This window comes from Ctenopharyngodon idella, chromosome 10 (assembly GCF_019924925.1).
Source record: "Ctenopharyngodon idella isolate HZGC_01 chromosome 10, HZGC01, whole genome shotgun sequence".
NCBI classification, from domain to species: Eukaryota; Metazoa; Chordata; class Actinopteri; order Cypriniformes; family Xenocyprididae; genus Ctenopharyngodon; species Ctenopharyngodon idella.
In genome coordinates this window covers 7,089,348-7,107,255 of record NC_067229.1, presented here as the reverse complement: position 1 = coordinate 7,107,255, position 17,908 = coordinate 7,089,348, and the positions used below count along the sequence as shown (strand labels likewise).

The following is a 17,908-nucleotide window of genomic DNA, read 5'->3' as shown; positions in this document are numbered from 1 at the left end:
CCCTAGCACAGCTGAGCCAACCAGACACAATCCAACACAGTTAAACCCAGCAAAGCTGAACTAAACCAACACATCTGAACTACCACAAAACCTTTCATTTTGTCGATAACAGAAAATGCATTTTGTGAACAAAATGCATCCAGCTTGTCACGAAATGCATTTCCTCCACAAAATCCATGCTTTTTGTGACATGCTGAATCATTCACAATATACTAACAATGTTGTTGAATAAGAAAAATGTACAGTTTTCACATTTTTAGTTAAATGCACACATTTAATTACAATACAAAAATTAATATATGTATATATATATATATATATATATATATATATATATAGTTTGAATATTTAGTTTAATTTTGCACTTTCGTAACTAATATAAAATACATTAATATAAGCAATTATGATATTAATCTAAACAAATAAATATAAATTAATATAAACAATAATACATTAACAAATTAATATGAATTATTGTAAACAGAAATTTACATTTAAATATTTATATAATATACATTTATAACTGATCTCGGAGCAGCACCTTTACTGTGACCCCCGTTGACTCAGTAATGTTGGAGACAGCACGGTCTTCGTTCGGTTCATTGAAGCACTTCCTCTTGCTAATGCTAGAGGCTGGAGCGAGAGAGGTTTAATTAGCGACTTAGTATTGATCAGCGCTGAGGTTACCTTTGCTGACAGAGCACAGTTTGAGGGACTGCGTGTACGAGCGCTTGCGTAAGCCAAGACCAAGAATGTAATTAAGAAATTCAGAAGCCACTGGGGTCCTGCTGGAAATTGGGATCATTTGGTGCGCAGTGTGTGTGTGTGTGTATGTGTGTGTGTGTGTCGACCAGAGCTCGGGACGTGGCACTCTCTCTCTCATGAACCATTATGGCACTCATAGTGATCTAATCTGTTGACTTGTCAACTAAGACAAACTACACTGAGAAAGAAAGAAAGAAAGAATGGTAATACCATGACAAATGTCCAAGAAAACATAGTAATACCACATTAAATGTCTGAAAAACAAGAACGTATGTTTGGTTGGAGAGACTATGTATAAATTTGTGCTCCAAAAAGTGAACTATGAATGCAATTGAATGCAATAGTGGAGGTGCCAAGACAGGAAACCATGGAAACCAGAGGTTTTTGATAAATAGTTCAAGTGTGTCCCTACTTGTGTTTGCGTCCTGCGCTTTGTCATGTCTGCTATCTGTAAGTCCTGACAGTGTGTTGTGCATGCTTATTTGTGTATTCACTTCAACTAATCTACAACTGACAACCTATAGGCAGATGTGCAAGCACTACAATCATTCTCAACTGGTTTTACATCAAATAGTGACCCAACACAGTACCAAATCATTTAACATCTAAAAATAAACATAAATGTTCTTAAAATCAAACACTGAAATGATTAAAGGGGTCCTTGATTATGATTTCACTTTTTTAACTTTAGTTAGTGTGTAATGTTGCTGTTAGAACATAAACAACATCTGCAAAGTTACGATGTTCAAAGTTCAATGCGTTTTTTTACAGAAATTGATTTTTAAGGACTACAACAAACGGCTGGTAGGGACTACAATGAGTTTCTTCCTGGGTTAGTGAACAAACCCCAAAAGGCCATGTTGGGCTGCTTTAGAGAAGAGGAAGAGTTGTTGTAGTAGAGTGTTGTTGCCATGCCATCATTTTACACTGGACTGCTTCACAAACGAGGGTCAATTCAACGCTGGATTTGCACAAAAGATTAACATGACGGCACATGCTAGTCGATGAGTTGAATCAACTCCACAGCAACTACATAAATTTATCCACTAACCATTCAGAAACGTCCAGTTGCATTCTAAAAGTTGTAACTTCTTCCTGAGTCTCTCCATCAGTGTCCGACTCCGGTTTGAACAATGTAAGGCTGAACACCGTTACTGACAATCGTCATTTTGGCTGCGTGAGATTCTCCAGCTTTGTTGTTGTTGAGCAACCGAAGTGTGAGCTGTTAAAGCTCCACCCTCTTCTGGAAAGGGGGCCGGGAGCAGCAGCTCATTTGCATTTAAAGGGACACACACAAAAACAGCGTGTTTTTTATATCTTGTAAAAAGGGGAATTATAGGTCCCCTTTAAATATTACCATAAATTACATAAGCCCAACTATAAGCAAAATAATTAACATGATACAGGCTGAATAGGACATAAAAAATGCTAATTGTGAGTTTAAAATAAGAAATAAAATCCTATTGTGAAATACAGTCATAACTGGCATAAATAAAGTCGCAATTTTAAAATATAAAGATTGTGAAATATTGCAATTATGAGAAACAAGGTCCCAATTGTGAGACAAACGGCAAGATAAAAAGTCACATCGTGAAATATAGTCACAATTACCAGAAATAATGTTGCAATTGTGAAACAAAGTCACAGTTACTAGAAATAAAGTTGCAATTGTGAGACAAAGTCACATAGAGTCACAAGAGATATAGTCGCAATTGCAAGATACAGTCACGTTAAGAATACATTTTTTTTAAAATCACAGTTACAAGAAACAGTCATAATTGGGAGATGAAGTCTCAATTGCAAGACAGTCACATTGAGAAATATAAAGTTACAAATAACGAGATACAGTTACAATCATGAGATGCTAAGTCTTATTGAGAGATTTAGGCCTGGTTTCACAGACAGGGCTTAGATTAAGCCAGGATTAGGCCTTAGTTCAATTAGGACATTTAAGTAGCTTTTATAAACGTGCCTTAGAAAAAAACATTACTGGTGTACATCTTGAGACAAAACAATTGCAGACATATTTTAAAGACACAATATGTAAGATTTTTGGATTAAAATATCTAAAAACCACTAGAACAGTGTTATATATTTTGTTGACTTCTGTACTTACATTATCTCAAATATTTCCAAGAATGTTTAAATCCAGAGAAATAAGCAATACTAACCAGGACATGGACCGTGTCCGTGCGTCGCCTATCAATGGCATCATACCCGCATTACCATTGATTTCTGGTTTTATTTTATAGAAACCATGGAAACACCAAAGACACTTTAATATATCAGGGGCCAGATTTACTAACAGCTTATACCAGCGCAAACCCTCTTTTGGCGTTAAAAAACTACTGTCGGAATTTACTAAAGTCACGCAGTGCAAAATTAGCGCTGAAAAGGCGTGGACTAAGTTTTTTTTGCGGCTGACCTTATTGCGTATTCATTTGTAGGAGTTTCCCTTTCAGAAGCAAAATTTATGGGAGGAGAGTATTTAAATGAATCACACAACACGATTTACTAATATTTGCGCTTGTCAGTTTACTGGTATATATATTATATATATATATATATATATAGGCCAACATGGCTTGGCAAACGATATTATATAGCTATGTGTACGTGTTTGTCAGATTATAGCCTACATGTAACAAGTTGCGCCTGTGTCGACCCGCACCTGATGAGAGCATCAGCATCAGGCATCAGCTCTGTTTATTTGCGTCCCAACGCTAATTTGCGCTGCTCTTGGTAGATTGCGTTGGTCATTATGTAAATGATTTGACTGCATCTGTGTTCTTTAATTTGCGCCTCAGCAGTAGATCATGTACAAAACTTGCCACTCCCATCGGCGCATTTGTGGAATTGCGCTCTCATGCTAATTTGCCCCGTTTAGTAAACTTGGCCCTATGTGTTTTATTAGACAGGTGAGCAACTGTTTGGATACATTCATCGACAGAAAATTAATCATGTTATATAGCTCAACACAGTAAGTCTTATTGTTTAAATCTCGTTTTTTTTTTTTTTATTTAGAGCGAGTACTGTGTTTTACCATGCCTAATATCGATCTAGCTTACTGCAGTGTGCAACAAGTGTCTCATAGTAGCCGCCAAGCAAACGCAGAGTAGCATTATAACACCTTTCAACAAACAAATGTATCTAATATGATAAACAGTGCTGCTTTACCCCACATACGCTTGACCGGGAGAAGCAGAAACGGCGACTGCGGCATAATAAAAGTTCTGCTGCTCTCGAGCCGTGTGTCGCGCTCGTCTCTCATTAGCAAACGCTCCAGCGGCCTTGTTCCACTCCAACAGCTTTCAGCCACACCCCGTTTCATACTACAGTAATGTTAATAAATCTTTAATAGATTAGCTCATCCATGAATATGATTTCTGCCCGAGTCCTGTCAGATTCTATTCCACCGGCTGTAGATGTGAAGACAACACCTTCCATGATTCTGCGAAATCAAGGCATCATCAAGCTACGCCTTTGTTTTGAATAAGCGACCTCTAGCGGCGAAAAACTACATATTGTGCCTTTAAGATATGTCAGTGCAAGATGCTTTCAGCTAAAACAGCTCAAACATGTATTTTAGTCTGAGACTAGGCTTAAGCCTTGTCTGTGAAACCAGGGGATAAAGATGCATTGCAAAATATAAAATCAGAATAACAAGAAACAAGATTACAATTGCGAGAAAAAGTCGCAATAACCTATTTATTAACTCTGTGGAAGAAACTGGCTTTACACATATCCTCATTTCAAGTGATCCCAAATTTAATGTAGTCTGGGTAATATTTTCTTTAACCTTGCATAGTCTCTGTGAGTCAACACTGTGATATATTGTGATTCGGCGTGCGTTTGTGCGTGATTGTTACTACTGTTGCAGAGGCCTCAGCGGGATGTCTGCCTCTCAATCTGTCTGTCTCATATAATTGTTGATGTTTAATTCGGTTAAACTCAGGACAAAGAAACCGCCGATCCTTTCTGCTCTTTCGCTCTGTCATTATTCTCGTCCGTTTTTTTACGTTCTTTTTGCCGTCTAATTGGTGGACGGCGGCGCGGCTTAATGGAGGCAGACTCTGCTGAAAGCTTTTCACCGCTCACCCAATTAATCTTCTTCTCTCTTTCCCTCAAACACACATTCAAAAGTTTTCTCTCTGTTCTTTGTAACACACAAGGTCAACTTAGGTGATTTCTCACAAACCCTCTTACGATACCCGTGACGAATATTTATGGATTGTATATCACCACTAAATAAAAGAAAAAAATATACAGAAATTAAGTGTATTTTTAGGAGCATTACAATTTTAGCCATTATTTTCATGGCATTTACAGTATAAGTTTTATGGCTTTTAATCCATGTTTGTTAGTTTTGAGGCTAATCTACAAACTATTGTATACTCTTAAATGCTATATAAAAAATAAATCCTCATTACCGAAATGCAAAAAATTTGTAATTATCATTACAATAATGCAAAAAATAGTGATATATTATTTAAATTACAAAGTTTTTATACATCATGGTAGTATTTTTTATACTGAATTTAATGTGTCAATTTTCCATCTGAAAAAAATAAACAGAGCAAGATAGTTTCCTGGTCTTAGCTGGTTTAAACTGGTTGCTGTTGTTAATAGGTCTTTTTATAATATATATATATATATATATAAATATATAAAAACAAACTCTAAAGATAAAAGGCCTACTTTAGTTGATAAAAAGACACCTTACATCTTAACGTGTACCACGATTGAAAACAAATAAAAATTAAACTCAGAAACTTAGAAATCCAGATGCATTACAGTAATGAAAATGTTATTAATTTTCATGAAAATAATTTCATCTTAATGGTTCTAAAAACAGGGTTCGTTATCTTTCAACAAAAACAATTTCTGAGTCGGACATGTTTGGTGAGATTCACTCTCTTTGTGCTTCTATGTTGTTTTTCTTCTATGTTCAACCTCACACACACACACACACACACACGGTATAACAGATAGCTGTGCGTTTTATAAACGGAGGCCTCCTGCAGTCTCAGCTCTGCACAGACGCTGACAAATAGATGCCTTTCTTGAAAAGCTGCACGGAACGTGTGTGTGTGTGTGTGTGTGTGTGTGTGTGTGTGTGTGTGTGTGTGTGTTTGCTGCAGTGAGGTGTGGAGAGGGAGGGAGAGAGGTGCTGGAGAGCTAGAGTGGGCCGTAATGGGTGTAATTTGAGTTAGAGGGAGAGAGTGAGAAAGAGAGAGAGAGAAAATAAAGAGCGTAACGATTAGGAGAGGAAGACGGGGTTAGCACGAGAATGAGAAATAGAAAAATGGCAGCGCGCAAAAGCTTCTGAGAGCTTCGGCAAGAACGAAATGAGAGCAACATAGAGGGAGAGAGATAAAGTGAAAATTTAAAGCTGAAGCCATGCTACAAATAGTGAGATTTTAAACAAGTTTCCCAAACACAGCAAATGGAACAAATATCTTGATGACATCATTCTGCACTATTCAGAATTTTGTCCAATCAAATGGTTTTCAAACACCAACCTCACAAACTTTTGAGTTTGATACACGATTTTGGCAGTTTGATACACGTTCCAAACCACTGAATTGAAACAAAAGATTCGTAAAGCTTCAAAGCTTCATGAAGCAGTGTTTTGAAATCACCCATCACTAGATATTGTTGAATAAAGTCGTTATTTTGTTTTTTTGGCGCATAAAAAGTATTCTGGTCGCTTCATAACATTAAGGTTGAACCACTGTAGTCACATGAACTGTTTTAAATATATATTTAGTACCTTTCTGGGCATTGAAAGTGTTAATTATCTCGCTGGCAATGGAGGCCTCACTGAGCCATCAGATTTTGTCAAAAATATCTTAATTTGTGTTCCGAAGACCTTCGTTACTCTTAAGGGTGTAGAACTACATGAGGGTGAGTAATTAATGACAGAAATTTCATTTTTTCATCTTTTATTGTAATATAATGTCAAATTGTGCAAAAATTGTGAATATATTATTTAATTGTGTGCATTTAGGAGGATACACAAAATGCTAGTTCAGAAAGTCAACAAAGTCAGCCATTTTTTATTCCAAAAACACTCAAAATGTCATTTGCATCACAAAATGTTATTAAACACAATACATCATTTGAGATATGATGGAAATGACAGAAAGAAATGACAAAATGATTCTCCTGTGATGCATGTGTATGCTCTGATGGACAAATTAAACCAACTAGTGAAGTGTGTTTAGTTAATGTCCACAGGGCCAAAAGTACCCAAAGTTCAGGAAACACCCATAAATGTGACCATGCAATCTCAAACATTTGTTTGTTTTGCTTGTAAAATGTCTCCAAGTTTTTTAAGACACAAGATTTTTGGGAAAATTGGTGCCACTTAAACTTATTCACACATTTTCGCTTTATATTTTCCATGTAACAGTGAAAAGACTGCTTTTGAGGTAAAACATGGAAGACATTCACAAGTCCAATGCATCAAGGACTCGCTTGGCTTTTCTACAAGCACATGCACGTGTGTGTGTGTGTGATGAGGTCGTGCTTTCCAATGTGTGGTATTAACCTGATAACGTGTCTGGTCCGTCCCCAAGGCAACGGAGGCAACTCCCCCCACCATCCGCATCCCCACAGCAACAGACGCTGCTGTCCCTTTCCATCACCGGCATGCTGACCTTTACAGTGACCTGCCCCGGGACCGCCAGAGAGGGAGAGAGACAGCTCGACAGAGAGAGAGAGAGACGGGCTACACACCTGCTGCCTTCAAAGCTGCAGTGATGCACGAGTGTGTGCGCCAGCTGCATTTGTGTGTACATGAAAAGAAACCCGATCGGAGATTCACATCAAACAGGACTGCCAGAGAGCTGACCAAACACACACACCGAGTAAATCTCCCAGACGCTTATGATTTCTCTCTTCTCTGCTGCACACTCCATTTCTCTTTGTCTGCTCGAGGTTAACACTTTTATAGACTGTTGTGAGCAGTTTGTTTGGTTTCTGTGTGTGTGTGGGCAATGAAATCTCAGACAACACACCCAGAGTGTTAACCAAAAACTTTAATCATTTTTAACTAAATAAAAAAGAGGACTCTAGTCTATTACGATTCACTATGTTTATACAGAAAATGAGGCTAGGGATTAGACGTATATAAAAGTGGAGAAAATAAAGTCGTGAGCGAGGATTTGGCAAGCAAGGCGGGAGATTCCAAGTGTAGTCCGGTGGAATAATCCATAAGATTTTGACCAGAAACTGGGTGACCAGATTGCAAGACCGCAGAATAAAAAGAAAAAGCCAGAAAGCTTCAACATAGCTTGGTAAGACTAAAAAAGCTCTTGCTACTGAAGTTATTGGGATGTCAATGTCACATTAAAAACATCTAGCATTACAACAAACAACATGCATTTCAAAAATATTTACAAACCAGTCTGTCAAACTGACTTGTGTCACAACCTAAAGATCATTCTCCAACCGCCTTATGAATATTGCAAAATGTTGCAAGCAGGACGAGGCTGAGGGCCGTGAGAACGGTGCGAGGCCATTGGCATGATTGATAATGAGCGTCACCTGCGCGCCGCACCGGTCTCGTATATCTCACGGAGGAGCTCTGAAGCATAAAAGGAGGAGCGACGACAGTGAAGGACAAGAGAGGACCAGGCCTGGACTATTTATGTTGTGTTTTGTTTATGTGTGTGCAGCAGTCGTCCATGAGGGGCTGCCGCTTTACTTTCGGTTTGTGTTTGTTTATTTTATAGGATTAAAGTGTTTGAAACATTCGCCGGTTCCATTGGGCAGAGTCGGCCGTCATGGACGCTCGAGGCGGTGGGCTGGAAGGAGTTGCCGGGGGGCGGATGAACTCGCTGCTGGCCACCTGGGTTGTGGAGGGGCATCTGCCGTCTGTGAGGGAGCGGAGAAGTCCTCGCCAATTGCCGAGGCTGGAGGCTGGAGCCTGCTCCTGTCTGCCATGATGGGGAGGAGCAGTAACCGGGGGACTCCACCCGAACCCGGAGGAGCCGTCACCGTCCACCAGGCGAAGGAGGAGTGTCGAGCCATCCACCGAGGGCTATCCAGTGCCGCCGCCAGGCAACACGGACAAGTTCACCCAGCTGGTGGAGGACCGGATGGCCTTGCGTTTTGGGAACCGGACCAAGAGTTTTCCTTTCTCCCCTCTCTCGTCTCTTTCGCTTCTGATGCTTCCATCTCCTATTCTCTCGCCTCATCTGTCCTTACCCCCAGGCGCTGCGGCCACCGTGACAGGTCCCCCTAGAGGGTGGGAGGGGGGAGTAGAGCGCAGTCTTGAGGGTACCTGCGAGGGGCGATGGGGGTATGTTGCAAGCAGGACGAGGCTGAGAACTGTTTAAGTCCGGTGGCGTGATTGATAATGAGCGTTACCTGCGCGCCGCTCCGGTCTTGTATCTCACGGAGGAGCTCGGAAGCATGAAAGGAGGAGCGACGACAGCTTTACTTTTGTTTTGTGTTTGTTTATTTTATTGGATTAAAGTGTTTGAAACGTTCGCCGGTTCCCGCCTCCTTCTTCCCTGAACTACTAATTTCGTTATACAAACAAAAAAGGCAAGAACTTTTTTAAAACTGCAAGATCTAATCTAATTGGCTGGCTTTACCCCAGGGTTATTATAGTTAACTAAGGGTACGTTTACACAACAACAATGTACTAAAAAGTTTTTCTGTCAAATGTTGTCAAAACGACCCCTGTTCACACGGATCTGCGAAAACAACTAAAAACGCTGTATTATTCATGCCAGACGACGTTACTTTGTAAAGAAACACTACACGTACGTCAGACAGACCGTGATTTCGGATGCATCTTAATGCATGCATCTTAAAATTTAGAAAATTGCGCGAAAACACACCAATGGGAATCATAGAGGGGTTCAACCTGACCCGGGTCTCAAAACACATCTCATCCGTCTGTCAGAGCGTTCTCCAGTGCCTAACTCTGCTAATACGCCACTGCACAGGGAGAGAGAGCTATTATTCCTGGCTGCCTCATTTCCAAGTCCAATTTCTAAGAACGGAGCGATTGAGTGACGCCAACCGAAAGGCCCTTCACCTCCTCTCCCTCCCTCCTCTTCCTCTCTGCCGCAGGAAGTCGGGTGTGTAGAGAGCATCCTGCAGTCGATAGGGGTATCGATCCCACTTGGGTTTGGTAAAGTGATAGATAAAGAAACGAGTGGAGTGACAGAGCGAGGAGAATCATTTAACCCCGCGGGGGGAGCGAAGGAGGGACGGTAATGACAGCGTTTTCCGGAGGGCTTATCTTCGCAGAAAGAGAGAGTGAACGCAAACACCGCCGTGCACAGAGAAGAGAGGGAAGAAAAGAGATAAGGAGAGAGAGAAGGAGAGCGACGTGCCTCATTTTCTAAGAAGTGATTTGAATAATGAGGAAGTGTAATTTTCTCTTTTTCTCGTCTGTGGTCGTGGGTCTCTAATTGCTCGGGCTGAATGTAGAGTGGGCTCGTCGTCTGTGATCTGGCTCTCCTGTACTCACATAATCGCACACGTTTTTCCCCTGTCGTGTTTTTTCCCTGCTTCTTTATGCCTTTTTCTCTCTTGTGGTCTTTGTACCTTCTCTTTCCTGACATTTTCTGCCTCACCCCTCGAATTTCAAAGCCTGGCGGCCCATTTCAGATTTCCCGTCTCTCTATGCTCTTAGAAGAAAAGGTTCTATGTAGAACCTTAAAGGGTTCCGTAAGGTGTTTCATATATAGAACATTTTAGGGGTTCCCAACATTTTAAGGATTTAATTCCTTTGGTTTTGAATTTTTAATTTTAAAATACACAGCTTGTAAACATACTTTAGCACTAGAAAATTGAATATAAAAGAATTGTAATAACCCACTAAATGTGAAAGTATTATGTTTCATTTAAGACATCTCTCCTAATATAGAACCTTTTTGGCATAAAGGGTTCTTTTCAAATTCTTTCTTTTAGAACCCCATTAAACCTTTTTTTTTAAGAGTGTATGTTTCTGTCTAGCTCTTTTCCTCATTCAAACTCTCATTGCTGGAAGAAAAGTGTTTATGACCAGTATTGGTGAAGATACATTCAAACTAACTTCCTGCATAAAAATACACAATATACAATTAACTAGTATGATGAAAACAAAAGTAAAGATATGGTAGTTACTGTAAAACACTATGGTGAATGTTAGAAATTACACATAAAAGTGCCCCTATTATGCTTTTTCAGATATTACCTTTCATGTACTCTGTTATATAGCTGTTTGTGAAAGTAAAAGGTCTGCAAAGTTTCAAAGATCAAAGTGTAGACAAATTAAGTTATTGTCTCCCAAAAGAAAAAAACGATTCTGAACTGCTGAAATGAGTCGTCAGAAATTCCAGTTGTACTTCCTGCACTAACCAATGTGGTTGGTAACAAATTTGCATAATGCCAGCCTATGGACTTCATTGGCTGCCTGTGAACAACGACGTCATCTTTACTGTTCGATCACTGTGTATCAAGTGCTGAGGAAGATCCAGAGCTGAAATTCAGATATGGTAATGGGCGTTTGTTTTCTGACATGCACTGCAAGCGGTAGACCAATCACAACAGACTGGGCCATCTGACCAATCAGAGCAGAGTAGATCAATCACAACAGACTGGGCCACCTGACCAATCAGAACAGAGTAGACCAATCACAACAGACTGGGTCATCTGACCAATCAGAGCAGAGTAGATCAATCACAACAAACTGGGTCATCTGACCAATCAGAGCAGAGTAGGCTCTTGTAAAGGAGGGGTTTAGAGAGACTGAATCCTTTATCGAACCATTTCAGACACTGTGAGAAAAGAGGTGATGCTACAACGTATATATTATGAGAAAATTAAAGTGTTTTTTTGACCTTAGATGCATGTAAACCTGATGTAGGAGACTCCAAAACAAAATTAGGAGCCTTTACAATAACATAAGAGGGGCACATTAAAACATAATGAAGGAGAAAACAACAACAAAATGTTCCTGTTAACTTAAACCTTTTCTTGTCTATAATATCGTCGAGACAATTATGTACATGTAAATGTACATTTATGTTGGCGGGAAGCAAATTCTAGGTGGCAGAAGTTCTTCATGGAAACAATACAGCCAGTATGTGAATGTACATATTTCATCCATTTATGTTCATGAATGAACCCTCAAACAATATAAACACAGAGACAGGTAATGTTTGTATTCACCTTTGATTTGCTGTGAATTGAAAGCCAAACCATGTGCTCAAATTACTTAATATGTGTGTGTGTGTGTGTGTGTGTGTGTGTGTGTGTGGATGTATACACCTCTTTGAATTGAGGTGTGTGTGTCCAGGCCGTGGAGTGCTACTCCTGAGTGGCAAATACAATAATTGTACGTTACGCTGGAGCAAAGCAATCAGACATGAATGAAGAAATTAATTGGCCGATCTCTGGAGTCTAAAATAGAGTCCCTCCCTCCCCGACACGCACACACATACACACTCTAATCAGCCGTGGCTGACAGCCCCTCCCTGTGAGCGCTAGCGGGCAGAGGATCAGAGAGGGGCATTATGGGAGATGAAAGAGGTGCGCCGGCCGCTGCAGAGGTTGCCGGGGTGTGTTACGCACCATGAACTTGCTGGGCAAGAGCAGACAGAACTACCCCACACACACACACACACACATACACACACAGAGAGAGAAAGAGAGAGAGAGAGAACCCTAGTGTTCTTGTCTCAATTTTAAAGAACCCTTTAGGCCAAAAAGTTCTATATAAAAAGAAATGTCTAAAATGATAGCATGTTTAATGGGTTATTTCATTTTTTTTCTAGTAATAAAGTATGTTTACGAGCTGTTTAAGTTGTAAAATTTAATTAAAATTATAAAAAAATGAAAACAAATTAATTAAAACTAAATCTATACAATGATCCCAAAATGGAACCTCTAAAAGGTTCTATATATGAAGCGTCTGACAGAACCCTTTAAGTTTCTAGGTACAAATAAATGTGCATTTACAATAGCCGTACAACCTCTAGCTTTGTTGAATATAGTTGTTTATAGTACTAAATGCATAACAGAGAAACAGAAAAAAATAGTGGATTGGATAAAAACTAAAATGACTGGTTAAAAGGTAAATTTATAAATGTACAAATAAGAAATGCAAACAATATGCATCACCTTTTGTTTATCATACATAAACAGTTCATAAAGAACTGCAACACACAATATGTTCACATATATATTTTCGTACACAGGATGCACTTGCTACAAATGAACTTACAGTAACTTTGTTGAATACAGTTAATAGTATATTTTGCTGAAAGAATAATACAACAGAAAATATGTAAAAATATATTAAATGTCTAAATGTAACTTCTACATGAATAAAGGTAATTTACACAAAGATGTACTAAAAACGGAAAATATATTTTTTCGCATTTTTTAAAAAAAGTTTCACATAAAGATGACAACGCTGTCAAAATGATCACTGTTCACATGGATCAATGAAAATGACTAAAGCGCTGTATTATGCATGCCAGGCCTGTAGTTGGCAATGTCACTTTGTAAAGAAACACTGAATACAAATAATCAAGATGGTGAAAGCATGATGTCACCGTTTTCATGTGTGTGAATATGATATGGACATGTTTTCAAAAGTTTGCTTATTCAGGCCCCCAAAATGCTGTTGTATAAATGAACAGCCAAAACACATAAAAAGTTTTCCGTTTTTAGTGGAACGCTGTCATGTAAACGCCCCCTAAGTATAAATTGTAAAAATTAAAGATAAAAAATAAATATATGTGAACTTTTCTGTTTGTTGTACATAAACAGTTAAAACAGAACTGCCCACAATCACTCATGTGCGTTTTCATACACCAGATGCGCTAGCTAAATTTGAATCATTTTGAATAAGAGTATAATTTGCAGAAAGAGTAACACAACAGAAAATACAGACAAATAAGTTCAATTACTAAATGTAAGTTGGGCTGGGAATTTAACACATTAAATAGATTAATTAATTACGGGAAAAAAAAAAAAACCACGTTAAAATTTTTAACGCATTTAACGCACTTGCCCCGTCCCTAGACCTACATGTCATCTGACATTTCATACAGTTGACTGATGATGAATATGTGGCGGGGCAACAACTTACTGCGTGATATAACCTATAGAATGCAGTTTTAAATTGTCCATAAAATTCAAGAAATGAAAGGCGAAAGGCGATCGATTTGAACCCTTTGAGACGTACGACAACACCAGTAAGATCAGAACGTTCACTGCTAAATTCAAACGTGCTTTCGCCTTTGGCTGTGGTGGCAGCACCCATCGCGCGTTATAACTGACATGATTAAAATGACAAAAACATTCAAATATTTGACAATAGGTGCCGATCCATGTTTCACGCACACGTAATATCTGACAGCCATGAGGACACTATATTTGAGAGCGCACAAGTTTTGTGGAGAGATTCGTGCCGCACATTACATTGATGCGCTCTCATGTTAATGTATTACATTGATGTACACATGCATCGTTAAAAAATGCCTCAAGTGAACTATAAAAATGAAAAGAACGTCGCGTCTGAAAGCTGCAGTCGTTTTTTATTGGTTAAAATAAATGGAAAATATATCTCATGTTTTCCATGGGTTCTCAGTGCCTATATAGCCTATAGTTCATGACAGGCTATAGTTAACAAGTTTGTGATTATTTTGAATAAACAAGGAAAAACTAAATAAAAGTGATACATCTGTCATATGGGGCTATTTTGTCTGCATGACGTGTCGCCCCCCACATTAATAATAAATGTGCAGATATTGTGAATTAATTTAATAAACATAGTAATCTAGCTTTCTTGGTAGCCTTCAGTAAATTAACTTCTCTAAGAAAATGATTCATAAAACATCAGTTGACCATATGTTTACTTTCAATTTCATATTTCTATATCGATAAAAATAAATAAATAAATATATATAGATATAGTTCACCCCAAATGAATCATTTACTCATCCTCATGGTCCAAAAGTTTGTGTATTAAATTATATGTTGAATCAAATAAAATATTTCTTTCTGAATCTACTTTTTGTAATGTCTATTTGATGCTTTACACAATAATGACTTCAAATTATCTTTTGAGGATCATTTCTCAGCCAAATTTGATGTACAATAAATTTGCGATTAATTAATCGCCACATCATGTAATTAGAATATAGAATAAATATAAATTGTAAAAATTAAGCGCTAGCTACATATAAACTTGGAGTAATATTATTTTGTTAAATTATTGTATATAATACATGTGAAAAATAAACTGCTTTGGGAAAAGGTGTCATTTAAAAAAGAAATGTAAATATAATATACATCTGGTTTTATGTTTATCATACACAAATTAACATAACAGTCACGCCCTTTCAGATAGGTAATTTCCTATATGACGGTTGAAGAGCTTAAGCCCCTGTGTGCCAGCGCGATGACTCATATTCAATTTTCCTTCTAATTGCCCCAACTACCGCCCCAACCCCCTTCCCCTCCATCTACGCCGCATTACCGTTGGCGTAACCAGACTGTTTAATGAACGTACCTTCTCCCCTGGGGCATGTGCGTGTGTATGTGCGCGCGTGGCTCTCGGAGGCGGTATTCAGAGGTGAAGGGGTCATACAAATGGTTTGTGTTTCTTGCGACGTGGGGCTTGTCTTTGACAGGCCGCTCACTCATGCATACCAAATGCACGCACATGCTGACTGATAATCTCAACTGTGTGATGTGGGAAAGACACTTTGCGACTTTAAACGCAGATCTGAGGCCAGGTGTTCCGTGCGCGCCATAAACACTTTTGTGATTCCGAGCTTTCATCCTAGACACAAAGAGAGAGAGAGACAGCGGGGGGTATACGCAGGAAGGAGGATGGACAGGAACGGCAGGGAGAATGAGGAGGAAAACTCGAGAGGAAGAGAGAACAGAATCTGTGTGTCGAAGGAAAGAAATGCCTGCGGATCGCATTGTCTGCTGCGCTGAAATTACCGGCTCTGCCTCTCTCAAAAACATCCCAGCGGGAAACCGCTCTTAGTCTGGAAGAGAGAGAAAGACACAGGGAAAGTACAAGAAAAAAGCACTTCCTTTCCCTGAAAGAACATTTTTAAAAGAGCATTTGCGTGACTTCATTAGTTTGTAGCGCAACAAGGAGGAACGTTTTGCATTTGTTTATGGGATAAACAAGAGAGAGAGACCTTTCCAAATGTTTAGCACGCACGAACACGGAATCTCAATTAGCAAGAGCGTCTCTCGCGCCGAACGAGACGGCAGGCCCTTTGCACGTGCCGAATCGATCAATTAATTAGCCAGCGGTGTGCGGATACGCCGGAGGTCTTCAATCAAACGCACACACATGCGGGGGCAAAAAAAAACTGTGTGCAGGGAAACAGACGAACTGGCAATCTCCCTCTCTCTCTCGTTCCTGTCCGTACGGCACAAGGGCCCCCTGGACGGCATATTATTCATCCGACAGACAAGTGAGAGAGCGAGAGAGAGAGCATGCAATAAAAGCACGTCCTCGCAGGCGCACGCTGACTCAGGAGCTGCATATATCAAAATAAGAGGAAAAAGTGGAATTATCCGGTGTGCTGCGGAGAACGTGGAAGGAATACAAATACCACACACACGCACGCACACGCTCAATCTTGGTTCTTCGCACAGACTGATTTCCGTCTCTCTCTCTGTGGCGGTCTCGGCGCAGAGCGGTTTCCTCTTTAGAAACAGACTGTGGGCAATTTCCTGCACTGATTAGTCAGATTACATGCATTAGACAAGTGAAGTATTTAAATCGCAATAAAATAACAGGAAAAGAGGCTTGAGACTCAGGGAGATCACCACACACTGTCTCTCGCTCGCACTCTCTGTGATGCGATACACACACACACACACATACGCATACGCATGGTGGAAAATTAATTCAGGCACTGAAGGGAAGCGCTGTCTGTGAATACTAATGCCAGCGTGCTGAAAGACCCCAGCAGCGCTACGCTCACACACACATACAACTTGCATCGCTCTATATGTGTGTGTGAGCGCGCATGTGTTGGACAGGTGAATTGTGGGTGTCTGTGCACGTTAGACAGGTAAAGTGTGTGTGAGAGACAGGGAACTTTGTCTATGTTGGACAGGTGAATTGCAGAGAGTGTGAATGACAGGTAAAGTGTCTATATGTTATGTATCGGACAGCTTTTACATCCATATAGGAGACAACTTGTATATATGTGTATGTTTTTGTTAGATGCATGAATTATGTGTTTTTGTATATTAGAAATGTGAAATGTGTGTATGTGACCTCACATTACTCAAATGTGTTTAACACTCTTTAAAAAAAAAGTTCCAAAAGAAGGTTTTCACACAGACGCCACAGAAGAACTATTTTTGGTTCTACAAAGAACCTTTCAGTTTAGAGCTCTTAAAAGAACCTTTTTTTTCTCTTAATTTAAAGAACATTTAAAAAAAATTGTGGAATGAAAAGATTCCATGGATTTTAAAGGTTCTTCATGGAAAGATAGATGCCAATAAAGAACCTTTTAAGAGTGAAGTAAAGTGCACGCGAGTGCGTTAGACAGGTGAAATGTGTGTGCGCGAGTACTGTAGAAAGGTGTGTATGTGTGTGTCTGCGTTTTGCTCTTAACTGCTCTTTAATATCCTCCGTCTCGTGCTCCCTAACGAGCCTCTAACGATCCGCGCGTCATTATGGCTCCGCTCTTCCGTTCCCGTTAATGTTTACCGGCCACACACACACACGAGCGCTGCGCGGCTCATCTGCATGCTAAAGGTCACGCGGCTGCTGCAGTAATTGGCCTCTGTCGCTCGGAGCGACGGCGACGGAACAAACGAATGTCAGATATTCATGCCGCGCGCGGGAGTCGGCCATCTTACTGCTGTTTGTTTTCGCGGTTGTCGGGTCGTTAGCTGGCGTATGAGTACACGCAGCAAGGGACGCATAGAGAGAGAGAGAATTGTGACGCAACTTGCACTTAAAATAATTCATATCTTAACTAGGCCTATATAAAAACAACTTTTTGTCATAGATCTGCTCAGGGGTGGATTGTAATGCTTGACATTGTTCCATGATAATTGCGTTGCATGCAGAGTTTTATGTGTGAACTGCTCTCAAAAAATAAAATTTGAGAAATAAGTTTGCAATGGAAACCATAGT

The 17,908-nt window shown here is 39.6% G+C and overlaps 1 long non-coding RNA gene across 5 annotated transcripts in view; it reads right to left on the bottom strand.

Annotated features, from left to right (window-relative positions):
- The window catches only part of LOC127521409 (uncharacterized), a 48,012-nt gene that overhangs the window by 20,256 nt on the left and 9,848 nt on the right, over positions 1-17,908 (bottom strand). The window lies entirely within an intron of this gene.